The sequence below is a fragment of the Onychomys torridus genome, chromosome 17 (assembly GCF_903995425.1).
Source record: "Onychomys torridus chromosome 17, mOncTor1.1, whole genome shotgun sequence".
Lineage (NCBI taxonomy): Eukaryota > Metazoa > Chordata > Mammalia > Rodentia > Cricetidae > Onychomys > Onychomys torridus.
In genome coordinates, this window is record NC_050459.1 from 19,721,119 (window position 1) to 19,733,756 (window position 12,638).

Sequence of the window (12,638 nt, forward strand, 5' to 3'; positions counted from 1 at the left end):
ACAAACACACACACACACACAATTTTTTTTAATTTAGTAAGAATTTTCTTTTTTTTAGTAAGAATTTTTAAGATTCTTTTATATTCATATTTAGAGGGGTTTTTTTTCTTTCACATGAGTCCATGTTGATAAGACAAGAACTTTCTAGAATTATGACCTAGGAAGAGTCCAGATGGTGCTTCCTGATTTGTCCTTCCCTGTTGCCCTCCAAGAGCAGAAGACAGAGGGACAGCCACAGCATCAGGGAATGTGGACACTGACCTGAATCTGCGAAACTCATAAGAGAAGCCAAGTGTGTAGGAAGTGACATCAGAGGTCTGATGGGACCTGGGTGTGGAGGTAAGAGCAGCAGCAGAGTTCACGCCTACCTACCCCATGTGCAGGGTGCCCACACCTCTGCAAAGCCTCCACAAGGCTAACAGCCCTGTGAAAAACAAGAGCACACAGCCCTGCAGAGCTCACCCCTTAGCCCAGCCAAAGAGCAGAGCCTGGGAAGTGTGGGGGCACGAGTTTCCAGAATCCGGCTACAGTATCCTCGCATTTTGCAGTGGTCACAAGAGCAAATTCCAGACTGGATGGAAGAGGAAAAACACTGATGAGAAGGGAATGTTCTGAGCCCGGGGTCCCCAGCGGAAGCCTGGGTGAGGAATGCAAACATCTTCAGGAATGAGGAGGTTCAAAAATGGGTGCCGCCCCCTCTGACCCTGAGACAGCCCAAACTCCTCTAGATCCTGGGATTTGGGGGAGGAGGAAGACAGAGTCAAGAAGCAAATTTTAAAGGAAAAGAGTGTTAGAGGCAAAAAGACGAAAGAAGGCAAAACCAATGGGCTATTTTTAACCCTCATGACCTCTGTCCTCATCCGCGTTGGGAGAAAATGTGGTCGGTAGGGCCGCAGGCAAGAAAGAAGGACTCATCAGATCACCTTCCTGGAAAGGTCATTCAGCAGGCAGGCGGCCACATCTGGGATATAAATAGCCCCGGAGAAGCTTAGCTCCACAGAGCTCAGGACCTGAAAGCCCCTAACTCAGGAGACACCAAGAAACTGCGCCCCCCCTCCCCCCTGCAGGGGCTTCCCCTGGCAGCAGCCTGAGGACTGCAAATGAGTAGGAAGCGATATTACTTTTCTCTCCGCTGCCCTTCTGCAAAGTGCGCAGCAAGGCCTAGGTGTGTCTGTTTAAACCTTGTCTCTAGATTTAGGGAAGGAAGAAGGGCTGGGTGTGGCCAGGCGGACAGGCAGATGACAATGATCAATATGTGTATTTCTGAACTTCTTGCAAACAAAAAACAAAACAAAACAAAACAAAAAACCCCACAAAAAAAGAATAGGGCTGATTTCAGTTACCCATCCACATGTCAAAGGGAAGCTTTAGAAAGGTTTGGAGTCAGGAGAAGCTGCGTCCAAACACGGACAAATGGCTGAACTCTCCAGCACCCATTTCCTCATTTGCAATAGGGACACTCACTCTGAAGATTAAACAAATAATGTGCTGGAAATTCTTAGCCAGTAAAGACCAGGCAAAAGCTGTTGTTGAATGCTGTATGTTAAGTGGGAAAGCATGTGTCGACCTCGAGAGGTTCTGGGAGCCAAGACTGGATCAAAGGTCTTCCAAACACAATCCCCCAAAGGACAACATCCCTCGTCCTTTGTGGCCCCATCTTCCCAGTCTCTTGGATGTGGTCTTGTGCTGGGCAGGGCCTGGGGTTTCCCTCCCCACACAGACTGTCACACGGTAATGTTTGTTTGGCTTCCTTCCTTTCCAAAGCCTAGCAGATTAGATGGCTGAGTCCTGTCCCGATTACCGAGACAGACAAGAAAAAGTGAAAGTAGGGATACCCCAACGTTCACGGAGGAGAGAGCTCACCAAGAGCCGCACTGCGCCCAGCCCAAAGTCCTAGCATCCGAGCCCTTAGAGAGGACACAATAAAGAAAGCCTCGCTGTAGCCCAGCTGTGCACCTGCACGACCACAGGCCAGGACGTCAAAGAAGTGCCATGCTCCTGCAGTTTTGTCTGTCTAGCGTTCCAGGACTTTCAGCAAACATCTGGGAGGAAGACAGTGATGCTCTTCTGGGGCTTGACTGACCAGCTAACTTGACTTCCTCGACCGTCTGTCCCGTCGGGGGCTGAGCGAGGGGTGGGGGTGGGGGGTGGAAGGGGTGGGGGAGTGGTAAGTGGGGGGCATTGCAAGGCAAGCTCTCTGTCAGACTCACTTTATCAGCTGCCAACCACCAAACCCTGTGTGTGTTCAGGGTTGCTTCCGTCCCCCAGTAAAATACCAAGCTGAAGAGCTCACTGTGATGACGTGAAGGAGGTTACAGGCTCTACTTCCTTACGCAGAAGAGAGAAGCAGCAACCACCGATGTAAGGGAAGAGAAGGGTTTGCAGTCACCCTCCACCGACCAGCAGCAGGCAGTTCCCAAATCAGTCTCCAGAAACTCGCCAGCTGTGAGGTGGGTAAGGATCCCATTGCCAGCCAGCTAAAACTCTAGGAGTAAGTACCACAATCGGTAAAAAGAAGTTTGCAAACACAGCCTAAGGGCTCTCAGTCAAAAGACAACAGCTAGAGGAAACCCTCCAGACTCATTTTGACGTCCTACGGTTCTTCTGTTTGCTCTCAGAGATAGCTTTCATTCATTCGCTCAACAAACGTTACCCTGGCTCAGGCAGCACCTAAACTAAGATCTGCCTTGACGATTACGCTTCCCAAAAAGCCCTCCTCTGGCCGCTCCATACACCAGAGGGTCCTGTTTGGTATTATAGGTGCCCTGCACAGCCGGGGTCCTCCACCAGTCTGCCGGCTCCCAAAAGACCCGGGCTGAGCTTCTCGCTCACTGATCACTCAGTTCGTTAGGACCCAAACAAGTCATTAGATGCAACCGGGTTGAAGGGTAAAACCTCTACCCTTCCGGAGTCTCTTGCTTAGCCGTTGCTGAAAGCTTTGACCTCCCCCTCGGAGTGGAGGCAGACAACAAAGAACGGGGGAGGGAGGGACCACTGAACTTCAGCCCCAACTGTAAAGCAAAGTGCCCCCAGGAGCCACAACTGTTCAGACACCCCCTGCTCCTCCTCTAGTGTTTATACTCCTCTGAAAAACTCTTAGAGAGTCTGAACCGGGACAGGAGTTACAAACGGAAGATGCTTAAGAAGGAAGGAAGAAGCCTTTCAGGCTAAAGACTCGGGGCAGGGCTGCCCCATGCAGAAGGTGAACAAGGGTGCCCTGGCCATGCCCGGATACTTTTTTCTTCCCACACGACCTGGCCTCATCCCTCCTTACTTTTTCTTTCCCTTTGAAATTTTAACGGCATAGTCTCGAGGCTGAGCAGAACCAGGGAAGCGAGGACAGAAAGCGAGCTTCCCCTCGAAAGGGTTACCTAACCTGGCAGCGACCTGTGTTTTCCACCAAGTCACCTCCATTGCCAGGAATCCCAGAAGCCCGTGGCGGGACCAGACGAAAGGAGGTGTCTCCCCAGGGGTAGCATTCTAGGCCCACCAAGTTAAAAAAAAAAAAAAAAAAAAAAAAGGGGGGGGGGGGAGTGAGAAGGAGAAGGAAGAGGCTCCGGCACCCAACGCGTGCCCGAGGGACTTGCCTGGGATGTTCTCTGCGCTCCTCCCCTACCCGCTGCCCGGGCAGTCCTTGCGGGGCTACTACCCCAGCGCTAGAACGGCGGAGAAGTTTCGCTGCTGCAAACGTGAGAAAAAGCAGCTCTGCAGGACACCGCCCCCATACGCCCCACCCCACAGCCCGACCCCTGGCGGTGGCGACCTTGGTCACCCTGAAGGCGCCAGTGCACGGGAGGAGGGGCTGCCTTGGGGGCTTTCCTGGGAGCTAGGGAGGTCGCCAGGATCGGGCCACCTCCGGTCGCCGTCCACCACCCGGACTGGCGCCACCGAGCCCTCGCACCCGACCCCCCTCGGACAGCCGAGGCTGCTGCACCCCGGCCCTTGCGCCGCGCACGCCTCTCCACCCGACTCACCGCTCTGCGCGCAGCAAGGGTCGCATCGGGGTCCCAGGGCTCTGCGCCACGGAGCTGCGCCTCCCCGCCCGTCCTGCCGCGCTCTTCTCCCCCACCCGCTGCCGTCCTCCACGGCCGTGTCTCTCGACTCTTTTTTCCGGGTTAATTACGTTTCGCATTAAAGCAAAACCCAGCCCCGGATGTGAGTACAATGCTCCGCGGGCCTCCGGGGGAGGAGAGGGGTGCGGGGACCGCGCGCGGGGACGGCAGAGGGGGTGCCAGGGGGAGGGGGGGAGTATGTGGCCCGGCCGCAGCAGGTGTCCACGCTGGGGTGCGCGACCGGCACTTCCCCCAACCTACTCTGCAGGGCGCAGGGCGCAGCCCGCCCAGCCGGTGGTGGCCGGGGAACGCGAGGGGGCGTTGGGTTTGGAGGTGGAGAGAGGAGCGCAGCACCCTGCGGTCTGCAGGGCGCCCCAGGATCCCAGCGGGCTGCTGGCGCTCTGACCCGGCTTGCTTGGCCCTTCTCGGAGCAGTGGGAAACAGAAGCCTGGAATCGATAGGTTTGGCCTAGGGTGATCAGACAGAACTCCTGCTCCCTCACAACCCTGCAGCCACACAGCAAACCCATAGGTATCAATCCCGTGGCCGATGAGGAAACCGAGACTCCAAGACGTTAGGTAACATACTCTAGGTCCCCAGTCAGCAGAGGGCAGGTCTGTCCGGTCTGACACAGGCCTTCCTCGTGGGGACATAGACATTTAAATGTAAGTGCCAGGCGGACAACATCCGAAACCTAAATATAGTGGATTTGCCCAAGGACTGTGCACCGAGAGATGAGACATGCGGCGTCCGGGGGGGATGCTGATGTCATCCCCGCGGGTCCCAAGAGTCCTCGGAGGGAGCAGGGCGAAACTCGCCGTGGGAGACTCTGCAGGAACGGGCCTGGATTCGCGGGTGGGGAGGAAAGGCCAGCCCCACAGCAGAGCAGTGTAGGGCAAAGGCAGCCTGTACCAAAACCTGGGGGCCGAGGGCCACCGCCAGGTGAGCCGACAGGAAGGCGGGACAGCCCGCAGCACACGCCCCGAAAGCTCCAGTGATGAAACCACAGGCGCTTCCTCTTCTATTTTGATTGCCAAAGCGAAAATAAGTCGCCCAGTTCGCTCAGGTGTGAAAAAAGCCGTTTGCTTTAGAACATTTTGCCCTGAATGAGGAAGGAAAAGACACAAGGTTCGGGGGAGCCATTTCCCTTGAAATAAACACCAACGTCAATGTTGCGCGTTCGTAGAGGTCTGTTGCCCTGCACTTGGGCCTCAGGCAGCCTTACCCCAAGCTGGGTAAATCCCAGCCGGTTCCCATCCCCTCGGCAGCTGGTGACCCGTGCGTGACTCGATCGATCGGTGCCTCAGTTTCTACATCTGGGTCAGTGAGTCAATTCTTGCAAAGTGTCTCTTCCCAAAACAAAGGTGCTATGTGATTTTTTTTTTTTTTTTTTTAACGAGGTGGTCATTTTTACCGTAAAAAGGAGCATAATTCTTTGGGGGGGAATTCGTACTGGAAACCATCAGCTCGGGTCGGATTTGCTGAATGAGTGCTGCCGGAAAATCCCGCTGGGACGATAGGTTAGCAGCAGTGCAGTACAAGCGTCAGATTTCATGGTATGGTTCCTATTAAAACCCATAAAGCTGCTCCCGAGGGGCCTGCCTGACTCACCCTGTCACAGGCCCACAAATATTTTCTGAGCACTACTGTATTGGCTGCCTGCGAGGCAGAGACACCATAGGCCTCAATTTCCTTCATAGACGAGGTAGGAACCTGTCTATGTCAGGAGGAATCCGCCTTCGGTATTCCGGTATTCCGGAGAGCCAGAAGAGCCAATGTGACAGACAGGGATTCTCACGGGCTTTGCGTGAGACTAATAAGTAGTTTAGATCAGCTGAGGGAAGGCAAGAATGGGAGCTGAGGCAGGGTCACACTTCCTGGGAGCCCCATTACTGCCGTCATCCCTGGTCGGAACTAGATGCTTTCTGCACTGAGGCCAGTGCCATCATCCTGGATTTCCCAGACTTCTCAGATGGCCGCTCCACCGAGCACCACGTCTGCAACTATAGTCTGTCTCTGTCTCTGTCTCATAAAATACATATACCAGAAATTACACCATTGTAACCAATCTGAAGTGCACATGTGGGGACATTCAGTGGCATATTGTATACTTGTCGCCACCGTCCAATTCCAGACAATTTCCGTCATCCCTACAGGTGACCTCACAGCCTCCTCCTCTCCCTTCTCCCAGCCTTATGTAATCACTATTTTGCTTTCCACCAAGTTGACATATATGGGACATTTCACATGAGGGAAGTCAGGTGACAGTGGCTTTTGTATCTAGCATCTCACACTTGGCATTTCTGGATAAACTCATTTTGAAATCTTCTCATCGTCTGACTTTATGCATTAACTTTGCCTTCCTGTAATCAGCCAACCAACAATGTGAATCTTGCCTCTAGAGAGAGGGACATCAAAGAAGATCTTTTACGAAAACTATTTTAGTCACCTCACTGGATCAGCGCAACATAAAGTTCCAAAATTCGTTTAAGGTTTTGCAGCTAGTTAGTGGTTCCAGTTGGCTCCAGAACACAGGGCTTAACTACGGCTAGAATCTTCCGACATAGAAATTTCTCCTGAAAATGGGGATATCTAGTCAGGACCCAAGAATCTAAGCAGCCCCCACGTCTAACACGGCTATTTCATCACGTACTTTCTATTTTCAAAGCTGGTGAATTAGAGAAGCTAATGACATGGAGTGGTGAGCCAGTGTCCTCTCTCGGGAACTGTATTATTCTTTGCCCTTAGGGGGGCCCATTTCTAAGGTTCTGAGCTGCAGCTGGGGCCACTTGACAAGACCAAAGTCAATTCACTCTTCAAAACTGTTTTGCCCAGAGATAAGCTGCTTCTGGACCAGGTACCGTACCTCCAAGATTCAGAGACCATATTTCTAGGTAGTTGTTACTTTTCTTTTTTAAATGGCAAAGTGCCATCCAATTCTAAGATGACTTAAACTGTTATTCTGCTCAGTTCTCCAGCCAGATATTTTCTTCCCTTATGCATTCTATTTCCTTCTTTTCTTTTCTTTTTTTTTAAGATTTATTTATTATATATACAGTTTGCGTATATTCCTGAACGACAGAAGAGGGCACCAGATCTCATTACAGATGGTTGTGGTTGCTGGGAATTGAACTCAGGACCTCTGGATGAGCTGCCAGTGCTCTGAACCTCTGAGCCATCTCTCCAGCCCCTACTTCCTTCTTTGCTAGGGATATACTGTTAAATGCTTTATATATATTCTCCAATGCAAGTCTTGTGATGATGCTGAGTGTCAGGAACCATTATTTCCCTATTTTGTATTAAAGAGATGAGTACTACCGCACCCTCAACATGAAGCCTGGGTTCAGAACCTGGCAGCCTGATGCCAATGTCTGCCCTCCTTCCACTGTGCTACATTGACATGGGATGGGCCTTATAAAGGGCCCAGGTCAGAATGCAAGAATCTTCCCCTCAGTTCTAGTCAACGTATTTCCATTTCATCTACAATAACACATTGAAGGGCATGTCCAAAGGATGTTATGGCTACATAAATACAAAGAGGTTTGCAGATACCAATGTGTCTATGTGCACATTCAGTGCAGCATTCTTCACCATGGTAAGAGTCAGAAATCATTTAAGAGGCAGAACAGGTCAACACTGGTCCATGAATACATTCTTATACTGTGCCCTAACCAAGGAAGAATACAGTTGGGAGCATGAGTCAATCAGCCCATGCTAAGCAAGCATCAGGAAGGCCCAGGTTCAGTTCAGAGAAGCAAAAGAAGAGCTAGAGAGGGAAAGAGGAAGGAGGGAGGGGAAAAGAAGAAATCCTATTTAAAAACATTATGAAGTGATATATACATATATTATATATAATATAAAATACACATGTGAATGATTTGTTCTGAATTTTTAAATTATTTATTATTTTTATTTTATGTGCATTGGTGTTTTGCCTGCATATATATCTGTGCAAGAGTGTCAGATCTTGGAGTTACAGACAGTTGTGAGCTGCCATGTGGTTGCTGGGAATTGATCCCAGGTCCTCTGGAAGAACAGTCAGTGCTCTTAACTGCTGAGCCATCTCTCCAGCCCTTATTCTGAATTTTCTTTGGGGAGTGGGGGTTTTGAGACGGGGTTTCTCTGTGTAGCTTTGGGATCTGTCCTGGAACTCGCGTTGTAGGCCAGGCTAGTCTCGAACCAGCCTGTGTGTGTGTGTGTGTGTGTGTGTGTGTGTGTGTGTGTGTGTGTGTAGACCAGAGACTGCTCAGTATCTTGATTATTCTCTACCTTTCATTTACTCAGACATGGTCTCTCACTGAATCCTGAGTTTGCTGATTCAGCTAGTCTAAATAAACAAGCTTGCCCCAGAAATCCCTTGTCTCTACTGCTCCAGTGCTGGTTCATGGTTAGGTCACAGCGCCTATGCAGCTCTTATGTGGGTCCTGGAGAATCAAACTCCAGTCCTCACACTGGTACAGCAAACGGTGTATTCACAGAGCTAACTCTCTAGCCCATGCTTATTTTTTTTTTTTTTTGCAAAAATGCATGTGTGTATTTAGTTATCAAAAGAACAGTTATTAAGTTTTAATAAAAATTAAGACTAGAGACATGCCTCAGTGGTTAGGAGCACTGACTATTTTCCAGAGTACCTGGGTTCAATTCCCAGCACTCACATGGCAGCTCACAACTGTCTATTAACTCCAGTTCCAGGGGATCTGACATCCTCACACAGACACACATACAGGCAGGCAAAACACTAATGCACATCAATTTAAAAAAAAATAAATAAGTTTTAATATGATTTCAAAGTTCTATGAGACAGAAATCACATCATCACATCGCAGTCCTTGAAGGCACCCCTTTGAGTAGGCAGGGACTACGATGGGTAAGGAGTTAGTGTAACAGACAGAGGCACACAGAGAGGGGAGAGATTTGGGGGAGATGAAGAGCCAGCTATGGATGGGGATACTAAGGAAACAGGACCTGGAGAAGACCACGAAGGATGGATGGCATGGGCAAAAGCGAAAAGCTATCGAGAGAGAAGAGGAGGATTTGGGATCAAAAATGATCAAATGTAGGCTGAGGAGATGGCTCAGTTGGTGAAATGTTTGAGGACCCAAGTTAGTAAAACCAGACAGAACAGTGGAGGCCTATCATCGTAGCCTGTGGATTCGGAGGTTTACTGGCCCACAATCTAGCTGAGTCAGTAAACCCTGTGTTCCATAAGAGACCCTTTAGGGAAGAAAAAAATCGGTGAAAATTGATTGAGGAAGACAGCTGACATCAGCCTGTGACCTCCACCCACAAAGGCTCATACGTTCATGAACACACACATGTGCATATTAGTGCAATGCCTGTACGCACACAAAGAACGATCAAAGACAAAGTCTCGGTGCACAGACTCCATTGGGGAGTGCAGTTACTGAGAAAATGCCTAAGAAGGAAGCAGAGGAGAGAGGTGGGTAGAGAAGTCATGGAAGCAGGATCTAGAAGAGGCCTGTCACCCTGTACCCACAGTCAAAGCAGAGAAGGGTGACCGTTTGCACTCAGTTCACAGTCTCCCTTCTCTTCAGCCTGGGATCACAGCCTGTGGAATGGCGCCACCCATCTTTAGATGGGGTCTTTCCGCCTCAGCTAACCCAATCGTTAAAGTCTTTCACTGCCGTGCCCAGACTTTGTTTCCATGGTGACTCAAAATCCCATCTTGTTGACCATTGTTTATCATCACACAGGTGCAGGGGGGAGTTTGGAGGGAAAGAGGGGGAGACAGGGAGCTACAGAGTCCCACAATGCTGAGTGAAGGCTTCAGAAGTTACTGCTTTAGGTAGGCTTCTCGAGCTCGAGAGTTCCCAAACTAAGAAAGACTCAACCAGAAAGAAACAGGCGACAATCCAACAGCTGGTGATCATTTAATAGCCAGCGTCAACCTGCAAGGGTGTGACTCCCTGTCATCAACTAATTGACCAGCCAAGGATCCCATGACTTACCTTTTCGTATATCTCTACCTCAAACAGCCTCGTGCTTTGGGGGTAGGTGCTAAGTGCCTAGGATGTCAGGGGCTGCTCCAGCAGCTCAGCAGCAAAGCACTTACCCAGCTTGCTCCAGCCCCCAAGTTCCATCCTCCAGGCCCCACAAAAATAAATAAAAATCGGTTTTGTGCCTTTGCCTTAAAATCTTTACATTTCACCCTGAACTTTTTCTACAAAGAGCCAGCTGTTTGCAAACACTTAGGAGATAATAGACTGTTAGTCTTATTTGACAGATGGAAGAATATGTTTTTTTTTTCCATTCTTCAGAAGAAATTTAATTCCTTTGGATGGACATATGTTTAGTATCTTAATTTACAATTGTCCACACATTATGTGCCCAGTTTCATAAGGATGAACTTGTATGAAGGCTCAATTATTTTGTATATATTTGTTGTTTAAATTGTTTTCCATATAATATGCTCTGATCCTATTCATTCGCCGCCCCCAACTCTTCCAAATTCCCACAGCCCTACCACCCAGCTTCATGTTCTTTCCCTCTCCCTCTCCAAAATAAAAAGCAAAAACTAAAAAAAAAACAAAAACAAAACAAAAAAAGTAAAAAACAAAAACAAAAACAAAAACAAAAAACAGGGAGTCAGTCAGTTTTGTGTTGCCCTGAAATGTGGTGGATACACTCAATGTCACTTCATTGGAGAAAACGGATTTTCCCTTCCCAAGCAGGTATCGACTGCAGACGTCTTCTCAGTAAGGGGTGAGACTTTGTGTCCACTTCCCCTTCTGCATGCCAGGATCTGGTCTGGTAAGAATGTGGGTTTGAATCTCAGCCTCACTCCACCAGTCATGATCTGGGCCCTGGGCTCTGAATCACAGGTCAGCAATCCCAGCCCAAAGTCCAGTGCTATCTCTTAGCTCAAATTCTCAGAGAATTGAGAGTTAAAAAAATAAGGAAGTGGAAGAAACATCGGAAATTTCTGTTTATAACACCAGGGAAACCGTAGTAGGGAACAAGAATAAAGTCAGATGGAGGAAGATAAAACTTTTGAACTCCTGGAAGTTTATGCATGATATCAAATGTAAAATATAAACAGGAGATGTGTCTATATACACACCCACATGGATGCACATATACACACACATAAACACACACATACATCAGAATTATTTCCTAGTAACGAAGTTTGGAAATCATGCCTAGACTGCTAAATCTGACTCAAATCAAAACTTAAAACTGAGTGTTCATCCTGTCCCTAGAAATAAATTAGTCATTTATTGATCCCTGCCTGTGGCACTGCCTTTCAGTCAGCTTGGTGCCTGCAGTTGCTTCGGGGATCCCATGACCCCAGTGACCCAAAGAAGCTTCTGGGAGGAGCCAGGTCTTCTCTTTCAGAAAGAGGGCCCAAGTAGCTGCCTTACCTCCAGATCCGTGACAGTGTTTTAACACTGTCTTTGACTTTACTCTTCAGACTTGGCTATATTTCACACCCTCAGCACTGGGTTCACTCAGCACGAGGAATGGGGGCGGTTATAAGTAAATCCACGTGGATGACACAGGCCACATTATCAGTGAGAATCAACTTGGGCCCACTTATTCCAGGAGATGCCTGGTCATCCACAAGGCAGGTAACTGACTTCAACGATTCTCAGCACCACATGTTAAGAAAATCAAAAAGGGTATTTGTATACAGTGATATTTATCCTTACATCATTTTAAGAGAAAAAACGGCTCTTCTATGCCCCAAGAAACTCATGTGACATTTAATTCTCCATATGAGGTGTTAAGAGGTAGGACCAAATGGACCTTTAAGAATTGACTAGGGGGCAGCAAGGTGGTTCAACTGGTAAAGACACTAACCACTGAGCTGACAACCCAGGGTTAAGCCCCAGAACCTACGGTGGAAAGAAAGAACCAATGCCCACAAGATGTTCACACATCTCCACATACACGCCATGGTATGCATCCCCTCCTAGTCAATAAATAAAGAACTGATGGGGCTGAGGGATCTGACCTCAGGCCTGGAGTTACTGCATTCCAGGACCAGAGGAAATACGATGTGAGTCTGGAAGCATCTTACATCGAGCCCTCTTGGCCCCAGGTGCCCTGCCCTGAGTTGAACACAAAGGTCTTCACCAGATAGAAGAACCAGGAACAGAATAACCCTTTACTCATGGATTACTCAGACTTGAGTATCCATTTATAGCAACAGGAAACAGACCAAAGCAGAACAAAGATGAAAAGTCCAAAGGACACCAGGCACAGGCCTTTAATCCCAGCACTCAGGAGACAGAGGCAGGTCAATCTCAGAGTTCCAGGCCAGCCTGGGTCTACACAGCAAGAGACCCAGTTCAAAAGAAATAATAAAAACAAGATGCAAAGAAACAACAGTGTAAGGCAGTGAATCTTCCCATTTGCCCAGGTGTCTTGTCTCTTCTAAGCCTTCCTGTATGGGGGAAAGAGACACTTAGTAACATTCAATTTGCAAGGAATTACCTGAAACTGTTAACATCAATTAGCTGGGCAATGACTTTAATGGCCTGTTTGAAAAAAAAAAAAAAATCTTAATTTTGGAGGATTATCTAAGTTTTCCTTAATAAACAAATTTTTTGTAAGATTTTA

The 12,638-nt window shown here is 48.6% G+C and overlaps 1 protein-coding gene across 1 annotated transcript in view; it reads right to left on the reverse strand.

Annotated features, from left to right (window-relative positions):
- Plekha2 (pleckstrin homology domain containing A2) overlaps nucleotides 1-4,350 on the reverse strand; it is a 57,602-nt gene extending 53,252 nt beyond the window's left edge. The window contains exon 1 of the mRNA XM_036166469.1: nucleotides 3,975-4,350. The gene's annotated coding sequence lies outside the window, so the exon portion shown is untranslated. The remainder of the gene's footprint in view (nucleotides 1-3,974) is intronic.
- Between the last annotated feature and the right edge of the window lie 8,288 nt (nucleotides 4,351-12,638).